The sequence below is a fragment of the Mus caroli genome, chromosome 6 (genome assembly GCF_900094665.2).
Source record: "Mus caroli chromosome 6, CAROLI_EIJ_v1.1, whole genome shotgun sequence".
Classification (NCBI taxonomy): Eukaryota; Metazoa; Chordata; class Mammalia; order Rodentia; family Muridae; genus Mus; species Mus caroli.
In genome coordinates this window covers 78,104,906-78,121,112 of record NC_034575.1, presented here as the reverse complement: position 1 = coordinate 78,121,112, position 16,207 = coordinate 78,104,906, and the positions used below count along the sequence as shown (strand labels likewise).

Sequence of the window (16,207 nt, the reverse complement as noted above, 5' to 3'; positions counted from 1 at the left end):
TTCTGAAGGTTCCATCTTAGCTCCTAACACGGTCACTGCTAGTGTTTTACCCATGGGCTCATCACCTCCCTGGCCCTATGTGAGAACTTCCTGTGAGGGTCTACCAAGTGCTGAAATCATGATCTTGTGCAACTGATTCTCATCTCTCTGTTACATCAGAAGATTATCTGAGAGTCTGGCTTCCAGAGAATAACAGTATAACACCTTCCTTATGATGGGAAAGGATTCAATATTTCCTTAATGTGCTTAATGTGATTCTTTAAATCTCCACAGAGCTCTTAGAAGATGAGGGTCTGACTTCCAACAAGTTTTGAGGAAATTAACCCAGCTTAACCTAAGTCAAAGGTCATTTTTACAAGACAGTCAGGGTGGCAGGACACAAAAGGACAGCACTCATCACNTGAGGTTCTGTACCACAGCAGAGTAAGTGGCACCGTGGAAGCAGACGAGACTGAGGACGTGGACAAGGGGACACAGTCTTCTCTGTGGTGCTCGGTGCTCCAGACTTCAGCACTGCCTCACCTTACCGGTGAGCTGCAGTCTCACTCCTGCGTGGCTGACTCAGACGCAATGGGGACCACTTCTACACGAGTCTTTTCCAAGTCAGGAACCCGTGGTGACTTACCTGGCCTTGTTGCCATCACACTTTCCCAAGGCTGAGTGGCTGATGCTGCTGTGCTGGGGGCTAAGTCCTCAGAGGCTTCCTCTGGGCCACACCCAGTGGTGGCTTGGAAGGTGTGCTTCCTACTGAAGAGGCTTCAGCCTTTGTAGATGACTGTGCTGCACCAGGGCCCCCTTCCCTACTGTGATTTTCTTCATCACCAATCACAGCACTAACCTGGAAGCAGGATCTGAAGCTGAATCCACTAAGGGTGCTACTTACTGCCGTGTTCCCTGTAATTTACTTAGACTGCTTTTTTATGTACCCCAGGACCACATGTCATGTCTAGTGGTAACACTGGTCACAGTGGGCTGGACCTTCTTGCTTCAATCACTATTCAAGAAAATGTCTCATAGTTTTACCTACTGGACCTTCTTGCTTCAATCACTATTCAAGAAAATGTCTCATAGTTTTACCTACAGTCCAATCTTACGAAGGAATGTTCTCAATTAAGATGACTTCTTCCTTGATATGTCTAGATTTGTGTTAAATTGAATTAAAACTGAAGCAGAACAAAGATGGTTTTAATTTTGAAGTTTCTGATGTTTATGCCACACTTGTACACCTTCACGCTAATAAGTATTTGTACTATTTTCCCATTGGGCTACACATCAACACATTCCAATATGTTCCAAAGAATATTTTATAATTTTTTTTTTGAGACAGGATTTCTTTGGGTAGCCTTGGCTGTCCTGGAACTTGTTTTGTAGACCAGGCTAACCTCAAACTCACAGAGATCTGCCTGCCTCTGCCTCCTGGGTGCTGGAACCAAAGGCATGTGCTACCACTGCCTGACAAGAATGTTTACAATGTAAAGTCAATCTGGAGCGTGCCTTAGCATAGGTCAACAAAATACATGCTCTGAATTGGTTTCTTTATTCCAATTAGCAATGTTGAAAATATTGGTCTACTTTTAATTATGGGAGAATTATATGTGGTAGGGGTGAGGGGACAAGGTCTTACTATGTAGTCCTGATGGACATGGGACTTACTATGTACACTAGGCTAGCCTTGAACCCATAGAGATCTACCTGCTTCTGACTCCCAAGTGCAATTAAAAGTGTGTGCCACCACCCCTGGCACTGGGAGAATTTTCAGAATTGTAAATGCAAATGGTTTTTAAAATTTATTAGGATGTGATTGTGCCCCAAATGTTATAGTTAGTGTCTCTTGCCCATTCATTCACTCATTCATTTAATAACTGACTTTTCTGTCACTTTATCCAGAGTTCAAATTGTGAAAAATAGTAACAGTGTCTGTAAACTACTTTCAGAAATTTCAAACTGAAAGGTAAACCTTGTAATTGTTACAGCTGTGAGGGAAAGGGCTTCCCCAATGGAAGTGTTACAATTCCGTTTCAGAGTCAGGGGATGGGAGATGGGAGGATGGGAGGATGGGAGGATGGGAGAATGGGAGGATGGATGGGAGGATGGGAGGATGGGAGGATGGGAGGCTGGGAGGCTGGGAGGCTGGGAGGCTGGGAGGATGGGAGGCTGGGAGGATGGGAGGATGGGAGGATGAGAGGATGGGAGGATGGGAGGATGGGAGGATGAGTGGATGGGAGGATGGGAGGATGGGAGGATGATGGGAGGATGGGAGGATGGGGCCCCAGTGCAAGTGTAACATCTTTGCTCATGGGGAGGAAGGTTTCCCTAGCAGAATCATTACAGTGATGCTCTGCTCTGAGGAAGGTTTCCCTGGATGCAAGTGTTACAGCTCTGCTGGGAAAGGTATGCTGGCAATCCGGAGCCAAGGAATACAGCCAACTCAGACAGCACAGCCTACCGCACACAAGAGATTTAGTGGGAGGGAAAAGCCCAGGAGCTGCCTTTGCTTGGGCAACATGAGTTGTGTTTTATAAAAAGATAAGGAGAGAAGAATATGTTTGGTGGATGTGCAGTCAGGTGTGGGGGAAGGGGGGCCTCTGCAGGCCCTTCCTTGCTGAAGCAACCCTACCCCTTGAGGGACTATATAGTGTATAGTATAGAATAGAGTTTATTTAGAGCGTGGGGAGGGAAGTTGAGGGAGGAGAGAGAGAGAGAGAGAGAGAGAGAGAGAGAGAGAGAGAGAGTAGAGGCTAGTCATGAGCACATGGAGGGGATAATGGGGAGACAGGGGGAAAGGAGTGAGAGGAGAGAGCTAGAGCAAGAAGGCAAGAGAGGGTGGGGCAAGCATCCCCTTTTATAGAGAGTCAGGCACGCCTAGCTGTTGCCAGGCAACTGTGGGGCGGAGCCTAGACAAAATGCTAACAATATGCAGCAGGGAATTGAGTTGGATAGGAGGTGGGGGCGGGGGGGGGCGGGTAGAGCTTTCCAGGGTGACCTTGGGATTGGTGGGATTTGGGGGACAAGCTTAGGGATTGGTGGGATTCTGTGGCCCAATGTTGGGCAAGCTCAGGAATTGGTGGGATTCTTTTTCTTGGTCCTGGGCTTGGGTTTAGGTTCGAGTCAGGAACAGGTTGTTTATCTTTTGGCCCTGGTCTCGGGGTTTAGAAAGTCCTATTATCAGTCTGTGCATTCCAGCTTGAAACAAGCCTCGGCCACCATTGTAACTTTAGACATGCTGTCATCTAGGCTTCCTTATGTGAATGAATTCAGACATTAGCCATGGCCCTTTGTGCATAACACTGGGTGGAAAGCTTGGCCCTGAGCTCCGTTTCTGCTCTGTTATTTTTGATACTGGCTAAAACAGACGGCCATGCTGTCCACAGCTGTGAAGACACCCGGTGTGTGATACCCGCAAAACTGAGACTGGAAGGATGAACTGAGAGAATTTTTGGTAGACAGTTGGATAGTATTTCTGAAAAAAAAAGTTCATTTCCTTCACTCTAGAAATTCCATATTTAGCAATTTAGATATAGTCTTCACTTACGATGATGTTCACGCAGCACTTTCTGTAGCAGAAAATGAAAATCACAACCGAAGCAAATAGAAACCTCTAAATTAGGTATAGGTGTATCAATATTGGACAGGTTAAACTATAGCACCTTTAGGTATGTTGATTATAATTAGCAAAGTGTTCTGTGGCTTTTAAAACTAGAGTGGATAAATATGTGTATATGTATGTATGTATGTATATATATATATACACACACACATGGAAAAATACACACACATATGGAGAAATGTATAGAATGTGTAACATATTGCTTTGGGGTAGATAAAGGGTACACATGTGTAGAATACTTATGGACAATATATAAAATTGATGATGACTGAGAATGTCATAAAGAACAGGTGTGTCTGCGTAGGGGTGGAAGGAGAATTGAACTCCCACCTCCACTCCCCCCGCAGACCCACCTTCTCCATATTGAGTAATTAGAGCTCTATCTGAGCAATGGACACACTACCAAGCATGCTTGAACTACCGTCCCTGAGCTACAGATGGTGCTATGGAACCAAAGGTTTGCTAACCAATCTCCAATTTCGTGGGCTCCGTGATATCATCACGGTGGGCTGTTTGTGCACGCGCTATAGCCCGCGCTATAGCGAGGCGCGAGATTTGAGCTTGGTCGGTTGGCATTCTGCGTCTCGAGGACTCTTGTTCTAGGAGGTTGCCGTTCTTGCCGTTAGGGCTGCTCCGCGTTGGGTGGGCGGTATCTCAGCGTCCATATGAGCCAGAAACATCGTTACTGTGGTTGTCACAGTGGGAACATGGGTCGCTGGACGTGCCTCACTCTGGAAGGAAGAAAGCTCAGGGTTATGGTTCTGGCCTCGGCTTTTCCTTCTGTCTCTGCAGCCATAATTCTCTGGGACCTCTCTATCCTCTGTCTCCCAGAGGCCCCTGTGCTGCCTTCCCACATTCTGGGGTCTCAGGTTTGTCCAGGCAGGTCTCAGTCTGTGGAGCTCGGGCAGCGCAGAAGGGCGCAGGGTGGGTGGGGCTGCCAGTATTGAGTCGCCCCTTGAACCCAGGGTTTCACAGTCCTAAGGTTGTTTGTTGTTTAGGCGCTGACCTTATAAGGGATCAGTCTGAATTGGATACACCCTGCCGTCGAGGCTTATCTTCACAAATAAGAAATACTTGAAGCCAGGGATGCCCAGACTGTCCTTTCGTCTTCTCATACATTGGTAAGACCTTGTTTTATTCCCTGAATATATTTAATATTTGTCCTCTTCGGCGTCCGGGTGCAGAACTTGTCTGACGAGCTGCAGATGAGTCCTACAGATGTTCATTTATCTACTCTTTTCCTTACAATCTATTTCTTTGTAGTTAAACTGAAATGCAGTTGAAACTGTGACACGGCTTTAAGAGGAAAAAAAAAAGCAAACCCGGCTTGTAACATAAGATTCTGATGGTCTGCTGGGCGTGGTGGCACACGCCTTTAATCCCAGCACTCTGGAGGCAGAGGCAGGCGGATTTCTGAGTTCGAGGCCAGCCTGGTCTACACAGAGAAACCCTGTCTCGACTCCCCCCCCCCCCAAAAAAAAAAAAAAAAAAAAAGGTCTGGGCCCTTGGGCTTCTCACAGACCTGTCTTGACCCTCGATCCTTATTTCCTGTGCTGGTATACAGAACGACCCCTGCTTAGCTATCATTTATCTACAGAAACGGACTCAGCTCTTACTCTCCACGGTGATCCCTAGGGTGACTGTGAAGTTCAGGTTGTCTATTCCTGGAAGAACATGGAGATTTCTGGTGATTGAATTAATGTCAGCTGTGTGAAGATTAAACAATGTGGAGTGAATAGGATAGGACTTGGGCTCTTACAGCCAGAGTGCAATACTCCAAAGTGCTTCCACTAATAATTTTAGTTAGGAAGCAGAACACAAGATTTCATATTTTAATGTACATGATTTTCATGCATGCTTAGCTCACGTATACTCCCCCACTATTCTTCTTTGTGTCCTTGCACCTCCCACTGATTTCCATCCACCAATTTTCAACCTGCTCTGTATATATGTGTGTGTGTATATTAAGGTTCCACATGTGAGAAAATACTACGTGTCTTTCCTCTGTCCCCAGTCCCATGTCTTGTAGCCACCCTCCCGTTCTTTCTCCCTCTGCCATCATCTCTGTCCTGCTCCTTGTGTTCTTCATGTCACCTTTGTATTTCATTTCAGGCTGAGTTTTAATCAGGCATACAGAAGTTCTGGCCATCCCTGGTTTGGGGTATTGCTTATTTTTGGAGATCGCTACACTGTTTTGTTGCCTTGTATTTTCAAGATGGGGAAAAAGGAAGAAGGAAAGTAGAGGTGTTGTTAGAGGGTAGAGTGGAAAGGGGCAAAGAAGAGATGTGCTTTTGGGCTTGGCTCAGATCATAAAGACACCTTCATTCCCTGAAGAGGACAAGGGTAACAAGGGATTTGGCCAACAACAGTCCTCTGTAACAGATGGAAAGACTATCTCCAGAGGACAGCAGATACCTGGGGCTCATTTTGCTGTTTTCAAAGTTCCTTTGTGAAAGGTAAGTGGAAGTTAATTCAGGATTCTTTCAGAAATGTAAATGTCCTCTGGTAGAATACCAGTATTCAATTAGGTTGCACTCCATTTAGCCTTCTGAGAGTAAAGTGGCTGTGTGATATTATGTTACTAACCAGGACTGCGTCTCTCAGACCAGTAGGATCTACCTTCATGTAATTTTAGGGGAAAAAAATCAGTGTAGTCCTCTAATATAATGAACAAACAACATTTTTGATACTGTGTTTCAATGTGTCAGTGTGTTGGCTTCACCGGAGTAGAACATAACTAGTTCATTCCTCTGTGTCAGAAGGTGGTTACTCCTGGAAATTCAATGAAAATTATAAACACGAACATTTGTGAAATGGAATTAGGTGCTAAGATATAGATAAGTAGGAATTTATTTTCTATCTCTGTTTTTAATGTTGTTAAAACTTATTATTCTTATACTTATTCAGGTTATGGCCACAAAGAAGCAGGTAAGTACAATGTGTGTGTGTGTGTGTGTGTGTGTGTGTGTGTGTGTGTGTGTAAATTTACCAAGGCTGGAGATGGGATACTCTTTGTAATTCCAGCACTTCGAAGGCAGAGTATCACAGTTTGAAATCCAACCTGGTCTGCCTAGTAAGTTCCAGGCCAATCCGAACTACAGGGTTAGACTTGCCTCAAAAATCCCAAATTAAGTCTGGGAGATAGGACAGGGCTGAGAATACTTGCTATGTTAGCATAATGACCTCAGTTTGAATAGCCAGCACCTTTGTAAATAGCCAGGCATGGCTAAATGTTTCTGTAACCCTAGTATAGAGGTTGATGGAGTAGACAGGTAGATTCTGAGATCTTTCTGACCAGCCAGCCTAGCCAAAATGATGAGCTTCTCTTTCAGGGGGAAACTATCTCAAGCCCATAGATGTATAGCAGCAGAGGAAGACACCGGGCATCCTGTTTGCCCTCTGCACACATGTGGATGACTGTGTATCCACATATGCCCATGTATGATACATACAGTGTCCCCCACCCTCCTACGACACACCTTTTGGAAAGTGAGTTTTCTTTCTTCCCAGCTCTGGAAGAGAGACTGTAGTGGAGCTTCTGGGAGAGTCAAAACTGTACTGTGAGTTTGTGTCATTGTGTGTCCATCACATGAGGCAGGAATAAAAGCATAGTGTGATGGATTGAATAATGCCTCCTGTGGGCTCAGACAGTTGAAATGTTGGTAGAACAGTTTGAAAAGGACTAGGAAGTGTGATCTTGTTGGAGGAGCTGTGCCAGTGTTGGTTGAGGTTTCTAAAGCCCATACCATTTCCAGGTAGTTGTCTCTCGCTGCTTCTTAGGAATCACATATAAGTTCTTGGCTACCGCACCAACGCCATGCCTGCTGCCATACTATACATGGAACAACGTGAGCCCCAGACAGAATGGTTCTTTACTAAGTCGCCTCCATCACGGTATTTCATCTCAGCAATAGAAAACTAAGACAGGACTTTTAAAAAGACCTTTAATTCATTAGATTTATCCATTTCACTTTTGTATGAAATACTTTGCCTGTGTGGTTGGTGCTCACAAAAGTGAGAAGAAAGCCTCAGGTCCCCTGGAACTGGAGCTATGGATGGTCAGGAACCACCATATGGGTGCTGGGGATGAAACCAAGGTCTTTTGCAAGAACAACAAATGCTGCTGACCTTTACGAAGGCTTGTTCTCTCTTCACTCTTTGACAGAAAGTCTTGAAATGACAAATGTTCCAGAAGAATGTTTTTCTCCTTTGGATCTTTTCTTTAAAAATGTGAAAAAAAAATGAAGAGCCTGAGTTGGTTGTTGATCTGTCATGCACTGAGCACTTCTGTGAAGCAGAGGTAAGTGGGATACGTGCTTTTTAAAGAATTTTTATTTGTATAAAAGTTGTATTTTTGCATATGTGCCTGTGCCTGTGCGTGTGTGTGTATGAAGAGGTCATTGTGTGCCCTGCTTTATAACTCTTTCCCTGTTTCTCTTAGGCAGGTCTCCTTCCTGAACTTGAAAGTTAGTCAGAGTTCTCTAGAGGAACAGAACTGATAGAATGTCTGTCTGTCTGTCTACCCACCTGCCTGCCTCTCTCTGCTTCTATCTATCTATCTATCTATCTATCTATCTATCTATCTATCTATCTATCCATCTCTATAAATAATTTATTAGAATGACTTACAGGCTGTATGTAGTTCAGCTAGTCCACCAATGGCTATGTACCAAGGGAAAACACCGAAGATCCAGTAGTTGTTCAGCCCATGAGGCTGGTTGTCTTCAGTACATACTGCAATACCAAAGAAATAGGCTTTTAATGCTAGTGGAGAAATAAACTTGCCAGTAAGAGCAAGCAGGCAAAGAGCTAAATATTCTTTCTTCCATGTCTTCTAGATAGGCTGCCACCAGAAGAAGATGTGGCTCAGATTTAAAGTGGATCTTCCCACCTCAAAAGATTTGAATTTAGGTTGGATCTTTCTACATAAAATGATAATTAAGAAAAATCCCTCACAGGTGTACTCAGTTGCCTGGGTTTTAGTTAATTCCAGCGGTAGTCAAGGTGACAACCAAGAATTAGCTATCACAGAGCTATTGTTTTGATTTTGTTTTGTTTTGTTTTCTGCTAGGCTTAGAATCCTCCTGTCTCTACCTTGCTCAGTGCGTAGCCATAGGTGCACACGGACCACTAGAGTTGTTCCCTGGGTGCTGAGATCTGAACTCAGGTCATCATGCCTGCAGAGTGGGTGCTCTTAAGCACCGAGTTATCTCCTCCTCCCCAGGATGCTGTCTTACGGTTAACATTTTTTTGATGTTGTAGCTCTTTGAGAATTCAGTGGTTTCTACCCTTGGCTGATGTGGGTAATTTTGACAGGTAATCTAACAGTTGTCCTGTTACGTGCTTGCTTATATTTGCTGTCTCAAATGGAGGTTGGGCTTCTGAGACTGAGGCAGGACGAACATGGGTTCAAGGCAATAGACTCTTTGAGAAAAACAAAAGTAGGGTTGGGGAGCTATTTGAGTAAGTTTATCATGCAAGCCTGAGCATTTGCGTTGAAGCCCCATTACCCATTGGAAAGAAGGGCTACCCAGACAGTGTTTGTCAGTGCAACTAGAAGGCTTTAAACAGGAAGGAAGATCTGCGGCTGATTGGACACTATACTGTTCCTTGTGCTCCAGGTCATTGAGAGACATTTGTCTCCAGAAGCAAGCTGGATGGCTCCCGAGAAGAACTCTCAGGGGTGACTCTAGGCCTTTACCTGAGTGTTCACACATACACACTTACATTCACACATCCAGAGGAATGTACTCAACACAGACTAGATGCAGCAGAGGCATGAATGGGACTATAATCTGTTAGGTGTGCCTAAGCATAGTTCATCCTCCTGAACTGAAAGTCTGTGACCATTTAATATTATTCTCCTTTGCCCCACTTCACAGCTCCCAGGACTGCTTTCAGTCTCTATATGAATTTGCCAGTTCTAGCTGTCTCATACAAATAACATGTAACGTACACCCATTTCACTAATTTGCCTGGCCTTGTCACTAATCACTAATCATGTCTGCAAGCTTCATTTGGGCTGTAGCATGTGCCAGAATATTCCATTGCTTGTATGATCCCTATTTAATCTGAACTCTGGCCTGGCTGGTCTTTATTCTATTTCATTGTAAAGGAACTTCAAGGTACCATAGAATTGAGTTTTTAAATGTTCTGTTCCATTTATTATCCAGGTGACAAAGCTGAGAAAACCCATTTCCGCTCCCACTGCTCCCACTGATACATGGTTAGTGTGAATTTCTAGAAAGGAGAGTGACAACGATGAACTTCCAAGTGGCTCAGAGAGGACCAGCAAGCCTATTATCTCTGTGATCTAACTGACGCCATGGCTATACAGAACAGTGGTGTGCCATGTTTATGTGAGTGGGACCCTCTACCTAGGCAGAATGATGATTCTTTCAATTCCTAAGTTGCTAGTTTAAAACATCCAGTTATAAAATGAGAACATGAGAAAACTGCTAAGTTGTTGGGATTTCTCCCATGATGCTCTCTTTCCTGATGCTACCACAATGTGGCATAGAGTCTCTTCTCCCACCTCTGACCACAGCTTCCTGGATGTCGTGATCATGGAATTTAGTGTCAGTCTGACTGGATGGAACATTATTTATAGACGTGAACATGAGGAATTTCTAAGAAAACTGGTATGTGGTTGCCTGGGCTCTGAGGGCAAGGGCCACTCTTAACGTGGGTGGACATCATACAGCCAGCGGGAGCTGCATGGGACGAACAGAAAAAAAAAATGAGATTTTCTCTGTGACTCTGCCAGGACAGACACACCCTTCTGTCCTTAGACATCAGAACTCCAGGTCTACTAGGCTCTAGAATCTGGGTTGTGGACTTGGGCTGGGTCATCAGGTCTCTAGCCTCAGACTGAGACTCGTACAAGTGGCTTCCCTGGTCTGTGCCTTTCAGACACAGGCTGAGCCAAACTACCAAAATTGCAGAGCTTCTTCCCTGAAGAAAGCCTGACATGGCAATGCTTAAGCCAGTTCTAAGAGCGGTTGGCCCAGAGGAACTTCACTTAGATTTCAAAGGGTGCTGCAGTCAACCTCAGGGCCAACACAGAGACTGTCTCAAGAGAAACCCTTCACAGAGTCTCTAAGGGGCAGTGTAGGAGTATGGCAATCTATTGAGACCCAGAAACTACGTGCTGATCAGTGTCCATCTGCAGCCTGGAAAAGCTGCAGTCTTGAGACCTCAACTGCGAGAGCATTGGGTGTTCTCGTGGACAGAGTGCTGCCCTGGACTGGTACTTCTTGCTTATTTCTCCCTTCTGAATGGAACTGAGCATTTTTCTCTTGAACCTCCATTGGATTTTGCAAGTGTGAAAACTGCCCAGTGCACAGGCTCAAAGCCAAAGAATGCTCACTGTATGATTCTCACCGATGTCTGGAAGTGTGTGGATTGCTGACTTCATGAGGACCTCTACACGAGATTTTTCCAAGTCAGAACCCAGTGGTGACTTCCCTGGGCTTGTTAGCATGGTGTCCTCTATTGCGTGAGAGAGAGGCTGGTGTTGATGCGCTGGAGGAGTCATCTAGAATAACACTTGTCCATCCTGGAAGGGTGATGCCAATATGCTGGGAGCCACAGCTTTTAAAATGATCCTTTCCCTGGCCCAAGTTACATCTTCACATGCATCTTCTATATCTTGTACCAGCAGTGGATTGTTTGGGTGTTTTCTATTTAGGGAGCTTTAGCCTTAGTGGATGACCATGTTGTAGTGAAGCCTACCTCCTCCCAGGGATTTTCTGCATCAGCAACCATTGGCCTAGTTGGATCAGAGTCTACCTTGATGAAATCCCTAGACAAAGTTGTTTAAAGTTCTTAATATCAGAGGGCAACATCCTAGGCCACTTCCTCCTTTTCCTTCTTCTGCAGAGAGAAAGAAAAAAGTTTTAGGCTTATAGTTCATATCTCAGAAAAGTCTTCTCAACAAGGGTATGTCCAAAGTGTAGCAGTGCTCTCTGGTTTGATTTGCTCACACAGAATCCATGCTCTTCTGCATACCCCAAGGACCATGGAGCATGGTCACCATATCCTTATTACATAGCTGTCTTTAGGAACAGTGAAGGCTCAATATTTCCAGGACCTCATTGCATTTTTGTGTGTTTGTGTCTGCACACATGTGTGCATGTAAGTATGGAGCTCAGTCATCAACTTTAGGTGTCAGTCTTTAGTCAGTTTTTCTGGGAGAATCTTTCATTGGATTTGAAGCTCACCCCTTTGGTAATGGTTGCTGGCCAGCACCTACACGGGATTGGCCTGTCTCGTCCTTCCCAGTGCTGGGATTACAGGTGTGCACAACTTTCCTGCTTTATTTTTATTATCATCATCATCATTATTGATACTTGGGTTCTGGGCCTACAGTTCAGGTCCTCACGTTGCCTGGAAAGCACATTATGGACTGACAGTCGCTCAGGTCTGCACCTTATCCTTTCCGGAAGTCTTGAACCTTCACTGTATCTGATACAACGTTCATCTATAGTTCTTCTCTGTAACTTGGTTGATATATGCATTCTGTACCCCAGGCAAGGCTGACAGGAAACATTACACTTGCTGACTGGTAGTCTTTGGTGAATTTGAACCAAAAATAAAGCCTCCAATGTTTTTCTGATGCTCACTTCCAGGGACATTTAAAATAGCATAAAATATCAAGTATTAAACTCCTTTTACTTAGGGGATGTATAATGCAGAACTGTTCAACCCCCTACTGACTATCAGCACCAACTTACAGAATTCCTCAGCAAACAGCTATAAATTAGTATGCAGTTGCTGACTGTGTGTATTCTTGCCTAGCTAGGGAGCAGTGCTGAGCCCTACCTGCTTTTCCACAAGTTGAAACTGTTCCCAACAAGGTGCTGTGCATACTGCATACGATTGGGAAAGTCATTGACTACAGATGGGATAGCCACACTAAATTTCTTGCTCATTCCCTGTGAAATACCTCATGTTCTGGTGAGAGTGTTCACCGTGGGCAGGTTTCCTGCTGGCAGAAAGTTCATAGATGTTTGTCCTGAAGTTGCCTTATTGCGATACATAGGATGAATCTATAAGAATTGTCCCCATCAATTTTTGTGCTTGACTATTTTGAGGCACTGACCTGTGTGTCACCAAAATGAATTAGTCCATTAAAAGGACAGACTCCATTGGTGCAGCACAATCCAGTCACCAGGCACAGGCTGCATAGCTGACATACAATCCTCTCGTCTCTGTCATCCTTAAACTGATTTGCCTGCCAGGTGTAGCTCACACTCTGTTGTACTGATTGAGGAGTGGCTTGAAGGCTCTTGGCTTTAGGAAAATGATTTTCCCAGTCTGAGATACAGCACAGAAATGGCAAATGAGAACAGTTCTAATGTCAGAAAAGAAGGAAGGAAGGGTGGGAGAGACAGCAGTGTCCTATGCGCACGGAGCCCCCTGCCCTGCCATTCTGCCTGTCTGTGCTGAACTGGAGAGGCAACACCAGCTCCTTTCTCCTACCCAGTGCTCAGGCCCTGAGGCTTTTGTCTCAGCAGCTCTGTGCTGCCCTGGAGACTTTAGGTCAGCCCCAGAGACAGGGAAGCCCCACACCGAGGATGCTCTTTCTTGTCCCAGTGCTGACCGATGTCTGATATTTGGTGTGCTTCCTCGTTTTCTCCACAAGGAGTCCAAAGGAACTCCAGAGTGAGTAAGATGTACAGAAATGTGCAGACATCCACATGAGGCCCTGAGGGGACGTGGCCTCTGCAATTCAGGGTTCTGGGGGTGCCTGGGGTGAGAAGAGGCACACCCTGAAAGCCCTTGTCTACCTCCGTCTCCATGCTGGAGAGAGAGAGAAACCTACCTTTTCAAAACCAGGCACTCAAAAGCAAACCTCAGCTATCTTAGTGATCCAGTCCGTCAATCAGCACTTGGGAGGCTGTGGATGGTGTTAGTGAACCACTAGAAGTTAGAGGAAACAGCCCTTCTCTTCTTCAAACCTGACAATGAGGACTTTGGTTCTTTTCCTGCACTGTGACTGTGACTCAGTCACAGTGGATCTCTGCTTATACCATATTTTAGGGCATTAGGTCAAAGGCAGGACAACACTTCAGCACAGGCCATGTCAAGAGACTCAGGTTTGTCAGAGCGAGGGACATGGCACCACTGTCACCTAGTCAGATGCTTCACCCAGGGGCGCTGCTAACCTTAACGTTTGGATCGGGCACAGAACCAAAAAGTCTTTCCTTCTTTGTCAGAACTGTGCCTGAGAAAGACTGATAAGAAACTTGGCGTGTCGTGACTGATGTACTGATAAGAAACTCGGTGTGATATGACTGATGTGCATGTGTCTGTCTGGGAGGACACTCATGGGGCTGGTGAGAGTCCTTGTCTTTGGGGGAGAGGAGTAGAGAGGGAGATCTAGTATGATCTCAAGAGACTGAGTTCTGTAAGTCTAAATGGAAAACCAAAAAGAACCCATGCTCTAGAATGGAGCCTGAAATAGAAGTCGTGGAACTCACTCTGTAGACCAGGCTGGCCTCGAACTCAGAAATCCGCCTGCCTCTGCCTCCCGAGTGCTGGGATTAAAGGCGTGCGCCACCACACCCAGCCTGCAACTTTTTAGATTATAGAATTCTAGACATGTGGAAACCAGACCCGACAGATAGCTCTCTCATCATCTTCTTTTTAGCCCACATAGCCTTCTTGTTCTGGTGAATCATTTTCTGAGGACAGCCTACTCAAAATGATGAAAAGTCTTACTCAAGGAAAAGTCTTAATCTGATTAGTCTCACATATAACATGTGCTCCAATGTCATATAGGTTCTGTGTGCCTACAGCCGTGGCTAAGAAGGAAACCTCTTTCCTATGCCACTCTAAAGGCACATGGTGAGCACAGGAATCTGGGCTCTGCCACACACCAGCAGTGGTCCTGTAACCGCCTGCCTGAGCAGAGAAAGGGCAGTCAAAACCTTCAGCAGTGTGCATGCATCCTGCTTAATGGCCACTCCTTCTCATGAACTTGCTGAGTCATGACAACATCCCCTTTGGTCCTTGTGTACTGGACCCCAGTGAGCTGTTTTGGGTGACAATGCCAAACNCCCCCCCCCCCGCCCCCCTGTGAGCGACAGAGAGGAGCCTAAGCACTAGGGAAGCATAAGTGGAGTATCAGTCACAGGAAAGGAAATGGAAACTGCAGGTTCTCAAGATAAAAGTCTGTTATTTAAGAGGATGGCCTCTTCTGTTTTGCCTCTTCTGTGGGGCTAATACTACATGGATGATTTTTCCCTAAGGCTTTTGTAGCAAGCACACGAAAAGTCTTGGTTGAATTCGACTTTGGGGCCTTGCTGAGTAAAAATCTTTACTTCTTCTTTTGGTGGCATGCTGGTGTCTTGGTGATTTGGTGGCATGCTGGTGTCTTGATGATTGGTTACAGAGATTGGTCATTCCGAGACAGAAAAGAGGGAGACAATCTAACATTCAAACCTGGCTCGCTCCATCCCAGAAGTTTTAGCACAGAGTTCTATCTCCAGCATCTTACACTTAGTTTGGTGATACATTCTCATAACCCCAGTGTTGGGAGGGGAAAGCAGGAGGATTGGAAGTTCTTAGCCTTGGTTACATAGCAAGTTTGAGGCTTTTTCTGTTTGAAGAGACCTTACCTTTAAAAGATAAAATTGTGAGAGGAAGGGAAGAAGATAAGTTGGGCCCCTTAATACCAAGGAGCAATCGTAAAGTTTTTGTCACTTTGAAATAGAACACACTGTGGATTAAACTTGAAACAGGAAGCCTTGTGTGAGCACTCCTGATTCAAACGCAATGCGTGGAAGGGTCATTTCATAAAGACCCTTGGATGTTTAAACGTATGAATATGCAGGTCCTATTCTTTCTCCTCTCTGGGAGATGCTGTGTGCCCTGCCCTGGTCCTCAGACACTCTTCCATCAGCTTCTGTAACAAGTTTTGGTCCATAGTTCTATCACTGAATTTCAGTCTGCACTCTGTGTCTCCTTTTATGTTGGGTCTGTGTTCTGCTGCTCTGCTGAAACTATTGATGGTTCTTAAGAACTTCCTGGTGGGGTCTGTAGGTGTCACATAAAGAATTGTGTCCTCTGCAAACCAGGGCTCTGATTTCTTGTTGCCTTTTCCCTTCTGTCACTTATTGCATAGACTTTACGTAGAATATTGAATGTAGGTGGAGACAGTGATGACCTTTTGTTCCAGACTTTAGTAAGGATAGTTTGATTTTTTTTCTCATTTAGTGTAATATTGGATATTGGTTTGTAATACACAGTTGATACAATGAGATATGTTTCTTCTATTCCAAGTTTCTCTGGGGCTATTTATCATCAAGGGACACTGAATTTTATCAAAAGACTTTAGTCTTTTGAGATGGTCACATGATTTCTGTCCTTGAGTCAATTTATTTTTATCTCTGAGATTTTTTTCTCTTGGATTCTGTTTGCAAGTATTTCATGAGTAATTTTTGCATCTTTGTTCATCAATAAGTGTGAATTTTCTTGGGTCATCTTTGGGTGAGTTTGTTCTGACCCTAAATTGGCGAGTTATGGTCGATTTGAAGTAAAGGATTGTGTTGTAGCAATTTCCTCCAAGATTAAAATGTTCTATTCTTCAGGGAA

General features: G+C 44.8%; 1 long non-coding RNA gene across 1 annotated transcript; it reads left to right on the top strand.

Moving 5' to 3' along the window:
* Positions 1 to 4,293: 4,293 nt before the first annotated feature.
* LOC110297051 lies at positions 4,294 to 14,077 on the top strand. Its single transcript, XR_002378241.2, has 5 exons — positions 4,294 to 4,476; positions 4,606 to 4,728; positions 6,515 to 6,535; positions 7,773 to 7,907; positions 9,781 to 14,077. It is a non-coding gene; the product is annotated as an uncharacterized LOC110297051 (long non-coding RNA).
* The last annotated feature ends 2,130 nt before the right edge of the window (positions 14,078 to 16,207 follow it).